Here is a 14,144-nt window from a genome sequence, read left to right as displayed (position 1 = left end):
ATAGTATGAGGGCAGAGAGAAAAAAAAAAAGTAGAATTGGAAATGTTATAAAACAACCTTGAACTTTCCATTGAGAGTCACAGAAAGAATTGAAGACTTAAAACTTAATTAAATTCAATTTAACAGAAGCATATTAAGCAAGAAGTTGTCCTTAGACCCACGGATGGAATGTTTCACATCTTTTTTCTATAGAAAGATATATTTACTCTGATAGAACGAGTGGCATTTTTATAATCTAGAAAAATGATTTATTCTTAGAAAAGAAGAAATCTTGGACATGTGGCCAGATATGGGAAAAAAATATTTAAGGGGGGGGAGTTGACATTTTTTGGCATTAAATAGAAAGAAAATAGTTTTTTATGAAACGCTTGGCAAAGGAGAAAGCTTAAAAATTTCTGAACTTGCCCAGTTGCAAAATCACATAGCATGTTTTGCTTTTTCTGTTATGGAAGAAAGAAAATCCCTCAGCTGGGACTGGCTTTATGAAACCTACCCCTTCATGTCTCCTGACAGGAATTAGTTAAATTAACTAAACTCTTGTTGGAATGCCTAACTGGTCAACAGTTCTGCACAAGAATGAAATAACATGGCATTCAAGGAAAGAATCTAAAGCAGCCAATTTCTCAGAAAATATTTGAATGACCCTTGGAGGTTAGCAGCACAATCATTTACACAAAAATTGCTTCAGCTATGGGTAATGTGTTCTTCTGGGGTCAGCAAAGTATCTGTGTCCGCTAAAAACTGCACGTAAACAGGCCACCAAGCTTCCAGTAGACGTGTGGGCCGATGTTACAGAGGAAGACGATGTGGACATCACAGAAACGTACCATGATTATTCCTCCTTCATTCTGGGACTTCCTTCCCTCCATAGTTTTCATCCCATCATGTGTTATAGGCCATAAAGCATTTTCTTTGCAATTGTTGAGATACTGGCCAACTTGTTCCTGTGAGCTAGTAAACCACTGTGCTTTTTTTCTGGTTTCCTATTTGGAGTTAACAAAGTAGCTTTCTATGTGCTGAGTGGAAGGTTAGACAGGTTTGTTTCTTATTTTAAGCTTTCTTTCTTTCTTCGTTCTTTCTTTTTAGGTTTTTACCATAGGGTACGTGCATTCTCTGGAGAAAGAGAGAAACAGTGAGAAGGAAAGTGAGAAATCACCCCCAGGGGGGATGGCCACATCACAATCCCTTCTTCTCCATTTTCCTACTGGAATTTTGAGCATGCATGCAATGTGTCCAGTGTGATTTTCAAACGACCGGGTTCAGGATTCAAACCACGGTTGGCCATGTGGGAGTCCAGTGCCCTAACGACTGAGAAACCTACTGTCTCTTAAGCTTTATGTTTTATGACAGAATTTCCTTCTCTCCACTCTAAACTTTTTAAAAATGTTATTTTTTTCATGAGTGAGAGAGGCAAAGAGAAAGAGGAAAAAGCCGGTTCCCCAGTAGGGTCTCAAGGCTGTGATCTCTTCCAGCAGTCTTCAGTCACCCCCAGATCAAGCACGTGCCCACAGTACTCAGGGAGCTCTCTGGACTTGAACCAGAAACCTTCCCATGTAGGATCGCCCCACAGAGCATTTCACTTTACCTATGGACCACCGTCTACTCTCTCTATTTTTAAAAAAATCTAATTTCTTTTTAATTGTGCCCATATTGTCAGCACGAATCTCTTTAGATAAGACAGCCAATCTAGAGAGGGCCATGGTCAAATTAAAGGAGCAAATTCTTGACACTAAGGTGGAAGGAGGAGACCTCCGGCTCTTGATAATCCCCTCATCTTCCGCCATCTTCTCTCCTCCAGTCCCAGAGCAGGTACAGGTCAGCAGCCAGCAGGCAACTGCTGCCTTTCTGTACCAACCCTGTCACACCCAGCCTGAAACTTCAAAGTGGAAATTCTAAGCATAAATGCCAAGTCAGAACAATCATTGGGAAATCAACCTCCTCTTCTACCATACCTTGGAAAACAGTGAAAGAAATGGTGCTTTTAAACCACTTCAATAATTGCTGAGAAATGAGAAATTGCAGGCCTTCTTGGTGCCCATGAACACTGCCAGTTCTTACGTGGTTGTGAGTCTTCAGTGAGGAGGTGAGAAGCTCAGAGTAATAGAGGTTGCCAAGGACAAGGCAGAGCTGAGACGTTTTTGTTATGCTTTACTTGACTTATTAACTTGAAATACAACTGTTAGGGATGAACGAAGGGAGAACGTATGGTATCATTAGGTGAAGTGGCTCACTTTCTTGTTGGGGAATTGTCCAATTTTCCTAAGTACAAACAGTTACTGATGTTCCAACTCACCACTGGGGGTGAGCTGTGGTGGGGATGACTGTCTCTACTATGCAGTGGTTGTGAGGCCAGTGTCAAACACAAATGAATGAACCTTAATTGTGGTCTTGAAGTAATTTAATTTCATTAGGGGAGGGGGAAGGAGGGAGGAAGTTGAGGGGTTGTGGTGTAGAGGATCTGGGCTAAAAAAGACCTGAACAAGGTTGGATAACTAGTATCATCCACAGTACAGATCTTTTTCTTTTCTTTTTTATTTTACCAGAGAGAGAGAGAGAGAGAGAGAAAGGGAAAGAGAAAGATAGAAAGCAAGAAGCTACCGGGTCCAGGACTCAAACCATGGTCAGCCATGTGGGAGTGTCCAGCACCTAACCACTATGCCACCTGCTGTCCTTGGTTTTACAAATGACTTTTCTGCCTCAAATGTTTCTTTGTAAGTCAATGGCATTTTTTCATTTACTGCTGTATGTTCTGGTTGTTAATCCCTCTGCCCAGTAATGTGTCTTAACACTTGGCAAATAATTCCGATCTATCTACCCCTGAACCCTGTTTATACTGTGGCTAGAGAACAATGTATCCTGACAACCACATGGGGTGGGTACAGGGAGTGAATCCTTTATGTAGGGAACTGTCATTCTTAGGACTATGGATCTTCTGCCAGTTTGGAAATAAAGACGTAGGTAAGATATTTAAAATTTTAATAACTCTGGTAGGAGAAAGCATTTTCTTACTCTGAACTTACATCAGAGCCTCCATCAGTAAGGGCTCAGTTGACGGGAAGGGAAACCTCTCTCAAACTGTGATCAGCCATGTGGGAGTCCAGAGCCTTAACCACCATGCCACTTGCTGGCTCCCACAATATAGATCTTTTGCTAAGCAAGCATTAGTTCCATTTGGGAAAGGTATTTTGTCTGCAGACTCATTTTCAGACCATTACAAATATAAAAGCGGAAATAAACACGTGATCATTAAGTGGCATTAGGTTCGATCTCTTTTTGTTTTTAATTTGATGGAGGATGCATGCACATGCCAGAGAGAGAGAGTGAGAATGCAGCTCCCCCGCCCCATGGGGTGTCATTGTTAGACCAAAATCCCTTCTCCTCTATCTCTGCCTTCTTTCTGGATTTTGGGCACACATGCACACATGCTCAGCATGTTTTTCAATTCTTCGGGTCTGGGACTTGAATTGTGTAGTCAGCCATGTGGGATCCCACTGCCTTAACCACTAGGCCACAGGCTCGCCCTCAATCTTCTTTTAACATCCACCTTTTCTTCTTACTTTCTCTTACGTCTTAAGGTCTGCTCAGTAACTTCCAGAATACCCAATTATTTCACACTCAGACGTCTTCCTTTACTTTAGTAGTCCCAGGACACTCATAGACTAGGGAAAACTTTTAATGAGAACATTGATTTGCTTTTTAACTTTAGTCCTATGAAGACATTAGGCCCACAGCATACTTTTTAGTTTAGTAGAAGTTCAGACTTGTATTCCAACACCTTTATCAAGGTTAGTCATTTTTGAGGATGATGAAACTGCAAAGTTTATTGAGATTGCTTCTTGGACTCAGTCTCCAAGTACTCAGAGAGCAACGTTGAGATAAATATTTGGAATTATGTGAAGTCTTCCAAAAGCTTATGGAAAATGCTTATTAGACAAAAACGCATACATTTCGAATTGTTTGCACTAAAATAATCTCATGTTTTAATTCCACAAACTTTTTAAAGCCCATTATATTGCTTTGTGTCCCTTTTACTAGAGCCAGAGCAAAGTGTGTCTGAAAACTGATTCAGGAGCCAGACTGCCTGTGTGGGGGACCCCACCCCACCACTAAAATCTGGGGGTCTTGGCACGGTCCATGGTGCTATTTCCCCCTTTGTAAATGAGAAAAATCATAGGCCCCAGCTTGCAGGTGACTGGAAGGATAACCCCAAAGGCATGGAAGAGAGCTCGTTACATACCTAGCGTGGTATATGATGGCTGTAATAAATCCTAGGAACAGTTTTCTGGGAACTCAGTAATGTTAGGATGATACTAGAATATTAAACTCCAATATATTCACACATAATGTTAATTACAGCTATTCCATAAGCTGGTCTTCTTCAAGGCACATGTACAGAATTTTGGTTATCTGGAAATAAATTATTTATTTCAGTTCTTTATAAACTAAAGGGATGGGACCAGCAGTTAGCGTAATGGCTATGTCGCTGAACTCCCATGTAGTCGACTGTGCTTCGAGTCCCGAACCTGGTGGTTTAAACTCACACCAGGCATGTGTGCATGCATGCCCAAGATCCCAAGAGGAGAATGGAGGAGAAGGGATTCCGGTGTGGCCATCCCCCCTGGGTGGGGGGTTGATTTCTCACTTTCTGTTTCTCTGTCTCTGTCTGTCTGGCAAGCACACGCGCCCTATAGCAAAAACCTCTCAAAAAAAACAAAAGGTCCAAAAAACTAAAGGGATAAAATTTCACATGCCCGGTCAACTATTTTAATGACAGAGCCTAACGATGGTACCATGTTTAATAAACATTTAACAGAGATGCAGATGCTTTATGAATGAGATCATGATCAAATGTTTTTTATAAACTGTTTAAACAGAATGAAAACATATAGAGCTGGGACGAGGCATGAGGGTTACGTGTGAGTGCATGCACACTATTGGCCCTATTTTCCTGGTCTGAATAGTTCTATAAGAAGTAAATACATCGGGACCAGCAGTTAGCGTAATGGCTATGTTGCTGGGCTCCCATGTAGCCAACCGCGGTTCGAGTCCCAGACCCGGTGGCTTAAACTCACACTGGACACGTGTGCGTGCGTGCCCAAGATCTCAAGAAGAGAATGCAAGAGAAGGAACTGTGGCATGGCCATCCCCGGGGGGCAGGGGCGGGGGGGTGATTTCTCACTTTCTGTTGCTCTGTCTCTATCTTTCTGGCGAGCACACGTGCCCTATAGCAAAAACCTCTCCAAATAAATAAATAAATAAATAAATACCCTCTTCCAAAATGTGCAGATATCTGCAAATAATATCCTGCCCAGAAGGGAAAGCATAGTTTACTATGATTCATTTAAAGCAAATTTCCCAAGATGTCAAAATAGAGTATTTATTGCTATTAAAAGATCGATTTATCTGCAGAAACACATTGCTTTTTCCCATAAAATTTGGACCATCCCTTGAAATATAATAGGTTGATTTGGCAACTGCCTCATGAAAGGATATCGGGACCCCTGACACGTTCCCACCAGCCCCACATCCCACTGCCCTCATTTCTTGCCTGGTCTGAAATTCCTGCCCATGGGGGTCAGCCCTGTGCTTAGAAAACTGGAAGCATGATTTAAAACAACTCATAATTTCCCTGAGAGAGGAGAGCATGTCCGGTCTCTGTCAGCATATGTTAGAGTCTTAAATGGTCAGGTAAACCCTGCACCCCTGTGAGCTGCACAGGGCCGGTAATGAAGAGTCCAGGCAACAGAAATCTGAGTTGTGAAGATAAAAGGACCGTCAAGAGCTGGTGTGATGATCAAGGGAAGATTTTCCATTGGGGAGGTCAGAAAGAGGACTCCTTGCACAACGAATTGACTTTTGGGAGAGGGAAGGCACCAGACACCTGGTGGAGCAGGGAGGAGAGCCTTGGGGCAGCTGATTTATAGCGCAGGAAATGAGTCTGTGTCCCTGTCCCCCTTTATCTCTCCCTCCTCTCCTTTCCCACTCCACACAGTGGGAAAGGACTAGAAAAGCAAAAGGGAGTTGGGAACGGCAGGTAGAAAGTATTCTAAGGGGTGGTCTTTGCTAGACTAGGCGCTTGTATTCCATGAGGATTGCTCATCAGTGCGCACATAGGCGGCCCTGTTAGAGGAAGTTTTGTATTAAATAAGGGGAGGGAGAGGAACTGAATCAGCAGAGGAATCAGCATCTGCCTAAGCCAAGCTGCCTGCTCCAACCCCTCCCCCAACACAGCCTGGGTAAAACAGTGAGGTTAGCTTTTCCCTTATAGTTCCTGAATGGTGACTAATTATGGTTGATAACACACTCCAAATAATAATAATTAGCACCATTTTCACCTTTTATTTTTCTGAACAGTTGGTATCGAGCTTTATATAAAGAAAAAAGTCTCTAATGATAAATTAAGGTTTTCCTCAGTTTGATCTATTTTGGTGGGGTTTTTTTTGTTGTTTTGTTGTTGTTGTTGTTGTTGTTTTTGCCCTTGTGGGGCAGATCCCACCCACCTATTCATTGTGACATTTCTTTTCTAGAACCAGAATAGGACAGACTCATATACCATTCTGATCTGGGTGCATTTCTTCAGAAGGTACGCTGTCCTCACGGGGAACTGTGACTGCCTGGGCTTGGGGCTGACAAGGCCAGCCAGAAATGGACTGCATGTATTCTCATAAAACGATTTCTGAGTGAAGTTAAGAAGTGAAACAGTGGGCACCAAGGAATATGAGTCTACTCTGACCTCTCCTTGACATTCCCTTCTGTAATATTCCCAGCAGAATTTCTGCCCAGATTCTGCATAGATACCCTTGATTTATCCGATTGATTTAAAAGAAACCAGTGGGGACATCAGAGGAGGTGAGGCAAGGCCAAGGATATCAAGATAACTCACTTTTTTTTTTTTCAAAGAGTGATTATTTTAGAATGCTTTGTTTTATTTCACAGTAGAATACCTTGCCATAGGCCTTAGGAACATTGTGAGAAAACGAACTGAGCCCTCCCCTTGTCCTCCACCTCTTTCTTGCTATTCCTCAGTTCCAGCCGTTCTCCATATAATCCCTGCAGAGGATGCTTTTTGTTACAGAGGATGCTTTTTGCTCATGGATGCTGCTGGGCAGAGGGAAGGCTTTTCGCCACGCAACACCTGCTATTAGCACTCCCAAGGCCCTTCATGCCACCTACGTTGAGTTTTCCAAGCTCTCGACCTAGATCTGCTCAACTGGGCAGCAGAAGTGGGTAGGGCAAAGAGGACCCCATGTCCTTTGGAAGTCACTGTCTGACATTTCAGGCTAGTTGCATTATCTGACCTCCTGGCCTGCTGACTCCCAGCCTTCTTGGGAAGCCTCTTTTTCTAAAATCACCCTGCCCAAGTATCACCTGGATTTAACTCTTCTATGGTGATTTGTTTATCAAACTCACCATAGAAGAATCTACCTAAATCAACCTTACAGAAAGTAAATTTACTTAGTTCTTTCACCCTCCTGGTTAGATTGGTCCAGTCCTTCGATGGCAAAAGAAGACTGAGGCTCTGTCAGCCACGGTGTTCGTTTTCTACAGTTGCTATAACAAAATACAACAAATAAGGTCGTTTGAAACAACAACAAAATATTGTCTCATGGTTTTTAAGTCCACAAGTTGGAAATCAAAATGTCAGCAGGGACACGTTGCCACTGAAGGCTCTAGGGGGGGAACCCTTCCTTCCCTTTTCCAAGTTTCTGATAGTTGCAGACAATCCTTGGCATTCTTCAGTTTATGGCGGCCATCACTCTAGTCTCTGCCTCCATTGTTAGATGATTTTCTTTCTTCCTATGTGCTTATCTGTACCCAAATCTTTCTCTTCTTAGAGGGATACCAGTGATTGGATTTAGGGCCACTCTACTCCAGTATGGCCTCAATTGACTGGTTATATGTCTACAAAGATATTATTTCCAATTAAGGTCATGTTCCCAGGTACCAGGGTTTAAGACTTCACCCTATCTTTTTGGGGAAACATAACTCACCCCCCACACTGTTGTTAGACATTGGCTCATCTCCATGCAAAAAGCAGCTCCAAAGTATCTATCACAAGTTCAGCGACAATCGTTCAGTCCCTAAACTCCTCTCTCACTCCACTTTCCCATTCCTGGAACTGCCCTGCCCTGCAAGGGTCAAGGAAGGGCATGGCCTAATGTCTGTCGGCCCCTCTAGCTAGGACTAATCGCCCAGCACCATCACTGGGAACTTCTCTCTCCCTGAGAAATCATGCACCCCTAAACCTGGAGAATATCTGTAGGAGTATCTACATAAACTTGCAGCATACTTCTTCCTGGGCATTATAATAGATCACTCCTTTCTGACATGTGTCTGTCACACTCGAGTACCCTTGCTATTCGCACACTATATTGAGATTATCTTCCAAGAGGATGAGTTCTTCTTCTAAAGCCTGATGTGCCCTCTTGCTTATTCTGATTTTCGAAGAGCTCTAGAATGCCCCACTTTACTTATTCTCATGCAAACAGTTTAAAAGGTCACTAGCCTCCCTTGAACGTCCCATTTTCCATTGATATATTACTTTCAAAAAAAAAAGTTTGACCTCCTCAATTGTAAATAAAGTTTTATGTGTACCTGTTTTTCAAGGAAGGAGATCAGATATGAGGGCTCAGACATCAGATTATGGAATTTATTACTCACAAGCTACAAGAACAATCTATGTGATACTCCTGTGTAGTCAATCTGTGTAGTCCTCCATCTTCACTCTGACTTTATCGTGTAGCGAGAGAGAGAGAGAGACCAGTTTCTAAAACTTACTTCTTGGTTACTGCATCAAATCTTATGTAAGGACAAAGGGAATCTTATTAAAAAACTAAATACCAAGAGGCTTGGTTAGGTATGACAGTGCACATTTTATAAATGTTTTGGTAAACAGATATAAGAGAAACTGACTTGTGAGATAGTTGTTTTGCATTATGCTACATTCAAAGCCCATTGAAATTCCTCATTTGCATTGCCATCAGATCTATTTTCTATTCAGAGGAATGTTCTATTCTAAGTTCCAGATCCTCCCACCTTAGGTAGGCAGTTAGAACCTCTGTATCTGAATCTGTCAAGATGAGATTGTATTCAAGTGAGCTCTGTGTATCTCTGATGAAAGAAAGGATTTAAATTTACCCATTGAACAGATACATGGATTCATTAAAAGGACATGAATGCTTGGCCACAAGGAAAGCCTACAAAATAGCGAGTGGCATGAGTCAGTTGTTTCCTAATATGTGAGGACCTCAAAAAATTCATGGGAAAAATAGAACTATAGTACAAGTTTATTTTGGTGTGAAAATATTTTTGAAATCCATGTGTAGATTTTTTTAGAGAGATGTTTTTGCTATAGGGTATGTGTGCTCACCAGAGAGACAGAGACAGAAAGCAAGAAATCACCCCCCATGGCCTTGCTGCAATCCCTTTTCCTCCATTTTCCTCTCGGGATTTTGGGCACGCACGTACACGTGCCTGGCCTGAGTTTTAAGCCACCGGGTCTGGAATTCGAACTGTGGTCGACTCCGCGGTAATCCAGTGACGTAACCATTACACCATCTGCTGGTTTCCATGTGTAGTTTTTTTTAATAATACGTATTTTCCATGAACTTTCTTATATGAGAAAATTTCCGATTAGAAGTTTCTTTGGGGAAAACGTTCAGCAAATGGATATCATTTTTTTTTTTAATCAGTCTATCATTATCAGGAACAATGGGATTTGGTAGAACGTTGATCTGCAGCTGGGTCAGGTTACAGCCTCCTTCAGGCTTCAAGGTGGCTGATACATGTTTTCCTGTTGCTAACAAGCAAACCAGGCACATGAGAGCCCAGCCCCAAAGGTGGGGCTGCAGTCAGACCCTGGTCTGCCCAAGTCCGCAGCCTCCCGAGCAGGGCTCTCAGCTGAACTCTTCCCTATTCTAGCTCTGAGATGGCCCAAAACCAACTGACTCTGCTACCTGGTCTCCTCCCAAAGACCTGCAGCAGTTTGCACCAGGATCCCCTGGCTATCTTTTCTCAGAGGAGCTAAGAGACTTGCTCCAGGACTTTCTTTCAGCCACAGAAATGCTGAGTCAGTAGTCAACTGTTCAATTCATTGAATGCTTGTGTTGGCTTTATTTTGAAAATTCATTAAGTGCTGAGATATATTCCTTAGTAAATCTTCTCAGTTGTCTTAACAGTGTCTCTGTGAGTGGGAGGAAGTGACTTGTCGCAAATGACTCTAGGTGGCAGTGGTGGACCCAGATTTACAACAGCGAGGGCTCTAGGCCCCAAGCTCAGGGTTCTGCCCAATGACTGACACCTACAAAAATACCTTTTGTAATTAGAATAGAGACTATATCCTGTATATCTAATATAATGAAATTAAATTTTGTAAAATTTCAACCCACCCTCCAGATAATAAAATGAACATTTAGGGATAGTTTATATAAAACACAATAATATTTGACTTTTCAAAAGACAAAATCGGAATTACACTGTCTGTGTTAAATAGGTTTTATCTTAAATTTCACTTCATTGTTTTAATAATGTATGTCTTTCCATATAATTTAAATATTTGCTGAAAATGTAAACTTATTAGCTATGCAGGAAATTAGAAAGCAAATAATTACAATACACCCCAATGGTAGAATACTGAAAGTTGATCTCTTCTACTGGTAAAGAAGCAAGAAATTCTTCCATACAAAGTGTTACATTTTTTTGTTCCCTGAGAAAAATTACATAAGTTGTACTGTACATGAATTGGGATTTTTTTTATCTGTGAAATAGATCATGATGATTCTAAAATTGGGCAGAACCATCTGGAATATGAGTCATTTGACTAAGTAAAAAAAAAAAAGAGAGAGAGAGAAAAAGTAATACAGCACTGTGCCAGGAAACCAAAGATGTACATTATTCCTGGTGTTTCATAGACTAGAAATGAGAGATGTGGGAACATGAACATGTTAGAGTGGATTTGTTTCATCTGGAATTAACTGATACTGAGCTCCTATGGCTACAGAGCTACGGTCATAGATTCATCCAAGGGTGAGGATGTTTTGCCCAAATCAGCTTAAGAATGAGATAGAATGAGGACCAGCATTTGGCAGAATGGCTATGTCGCTGGACTTCCATGTGGTCAACTGCAGTTCGAGTCCCTGACCCGGTGGCTTAAACTCACACCGGGTACGTGTGCGTGCGTGCCCAGGATCCCAAGAGGAGAATAGAGGAGAAGGGACTGCAGCATGGCCATCCCCCCTGGAGATGATTTCTCACTTTCTGTCTTTCTGTTAAGTGCATGCGCCCTATAGCAAAATAAGGGCGGCGGCCCATAAAAAAAAACCCTCAAAAAAAAAAAAAAAAAAAAAAAAGAATGAGGGAATGTGGTAGGGTGGGGCCAGCAGGTGCCATAATGGCTAAGGCGCTGGATTCCCACATGGTAGACTACGAATCGAGTCCCACACCTGGCAACTTGAAACTCATGGCGGGCATGTGTGCATGTGCCCAAAACTCTGAAAGAGAATGGATGAGAGATTGTGGCACAACCATCCCCCATGGGGGGTGATTTCTTGCTTTTTGTTTCTTTGTCCAGTGAGTGCATGTGCCCTATAGCAAAAACAATCTGTCAAAACAAAAACAAAAAAGAATGAGGTAAGCAGAGAAGACCCTAAGCATCTAGTTATGCTCCTTACTTATTCGGAAAATGGAAAAACAGAAGAAATTCTGTCTATAGCCCCTTAGAGGGAAGTCCTCTGCTTAAGTGGAGATTTGCTGAACTGGCTCAGAAAGAGAAGGGTAGGAAGTCAACAAAAACTTTAGATTCCTTTTCTTCTTCGAGTATGCATATTTAAAAGTTGTGGGGTTTTTTTTATCAGTTTTTCCCTGAGCAAGCATTTTATTTGCTCAATATGAGTAAAACTTACACTTTGCCACATAAAAAAAATAAAGAAGAGTGGGAAGTAACCCATTTCTGTGAATCGGAGATATGGCAGTTCCTATGGGAAGATGAACAATTGCCATTTATAGAATTCTTATCTATGCCACTTACTGTGCAAAACGCTTTACATGTGTTATTTCACCCTCACAGCCATCAGTGGTGAAGAGATATCATCTTGTTTCACAGCCGAGCAAGGAAGGATTGGAGGACTTGACTTCACTCCTTCTCCCACTTCCTCCCCTGAGAAGACATGCATCTGGTCCCTAAGGTGTGGCCAGCACACTTTGGTGCTGGAGATATATTATAATTAGAAACAGGGCCTGCTCTTCATGGAGTGTACAGGACCCACAGCTGGGGTGCACATCTGTTCTGCCTGTCTTCCAAGTATAGAAACCCAGCGCTAGCAGTGCAATTTCACGAGAAACCTGAATAGTGTCATGGGGGCCCAGTAAATACATTGCGTCTTAACTTTTTTTTTTCCCTGATTTGAGACTTAACCATGATAATTAGAATCAGGAATGGCTCTCTGATTAAAACCATGAGAGCTACTGGGCATCATTTTGTGATGACTGAGTACCAGAGGCATTTGGTTATAAGATTTAGAAATAAGGCCCGGGAGGACCAACAAATAGCATAATGGTTACATTGCTAGACTCTAACATAGTTGACTGTGGTTCGAGTCCCAGACCCGGCAGCTTAAAATTCACAGTGGGAATACGTGCGTGTGTGTTCAAAATCTCGAGGAGAATCGAGAAGAAGGATTGTGGGGTGATTTCTTGCTTCCTGTCTCTCTGTCTCTCCATTGAGTACATGTGCCCTATAACAAAAAATTTCTGTTAAAGAAAGAAGAAAGAAAGAAGGAAAGAAAAAAGGAAGGAAGGAAGGAAGGAAGGAAGGAAGGAAGGAATAAGTCCCCAGGGATTTGCTGCCTTACCATAATTAGTCTTACCAGCACTGTGGAAGAGACAAGAATACTTACATGGTCAAGATCACAGAAGTATTATCAGTATAAGTTGAGCGTCCCTAACCCAAAAACCTCAAATCTGAAATGCTCCAAAATCCAAAACTTTTTGAGTACTGGTAGGTTGCCACAAACAGAAAATCGACCTCACGTGCCAGGTTGAAGTCAAGATGCTGCAGTATAAAAAGGTTTTATAAAATTACCTTATCAACCCCATGGGCAGGTGAGAATATTTACCTGGGTGACGAACGGCAGAACCACAGCATGAAACCATCAGCTCCTGGCCCAGTTCTTGCCACTGCATCAGAAAGTAGGTTTCTTTAGGAAACACAATCCCAGGTATTGGATGAAATGTTCTGGTCTCCATTGCGGAAGGGAGAACATTAACTGAATCCTACCTTGGGTTGGTTGGACAGGCCCATAAATCCTGAAAATAAGTACTTTGTTTTTGGAAGAAGTCTTTTTTAGGGACCAGCAGATGTCATAATGGTTATGTCACTGGACTTCCACGTAGTCAACCATGGTTCGAGTCCTGGACCTGGTGGCTTAAAACTCACACCAGGCATGTGTGTATGAATGTCCAAAATCCTGAGAGGAGACTGGAGGAGAGAGGATTGCGGCACGGACATCCCCCCTCCAGGGAGTGATTTCTCATGCTCTGTCTCTCTGTCTCTCTCTGTCTCTCTGGTAAGTGCATGTAAGCTACAGCAAAAATCTCTCTTTAAAAAAATAAAGTCTTTTTTGGGCATTCTAATAGTGTCCACGTAAGTTATTCTCTGCGTAAGTTATTCTCCAAAGGTCAACTTAATTATGAGGAATTGATCATGTGGGCTCAGCCATGGTGGTACAGTGGTAGTACAATGTTCGGCAATTCTGGAAGCCGTGTGGAAGGTTGGGTTCAGTTCCTGGATGGCCCTGTCCTTGTTGGATGTGCGCATGCACATGCCCATGATCCTGGCTGGCTAGGAAGGCTCTGGGGAGAATCGTGGCATGAGACTATGGAGGGTGCTTATCTTCCTCTTTCTCTCTCTCATGAAAGATAGAAAGGAAAAAATACTAAACAACTTTACTATGTTTATTTTGTTTTATTTTATTTTGCTAGAGGGCATATGCATTTGCCAGAGAAAGATAGATAGAGGGAGAAGAGAAAGCATCCCTCATGGGGCATGATCATGCTACAGTCAACTCCCCACCTCTCCCTCCCTTCAGGATTTTGGGCACACAGGCACATGTACCCGGCTCATTTCTCAAGATCTATGTCTTGAACCG

General features: G+C 42.2%; 1 protein-coding gene across 4 annotated transcripts in view; it reads left to right on the top strand.

Moving 5' to 3' along the window:
• SORBS2 (sorbin and SH3 domain containing 2) overlaps window positions 1-14,144 on the top strand; it is a 277,647-nt gene that overhangs the window by 93,275 nt on the left and 170,228 nt on the right. For all 4 annotated transcript variants that reach the window (XM_027776584.1, XM_014592382.2, XM_027776585.1 and 1 more), the window contains exon 3: window positions 6,528-6,583. The gene's annotated coding sequence lies outside the window, so the exon portion shown is untranslated. The remainder of the gene's footprint in view (window positions 1-6,527; window positions 6,584-14,144) is intronic.

Source organism: Tupaia chinensis, unplaced genomic scaffold (assembly GCF_000334495.1).
Source record: "Tupaia chinensis unplaced genomic scaffold, TupChi_1.0 Scaffold000685_1, whole genome shotgun sequence".
NCBI classification, from domain to species: Eukaryota; Metazoa; Chordata; class Mammalia; order Scandentia; family Tupaiidae; genus Tupaia; species Tupaia belangeri.
This window is presented reverse-complemented; position numbering and strand designations above follow the sequence as displayed.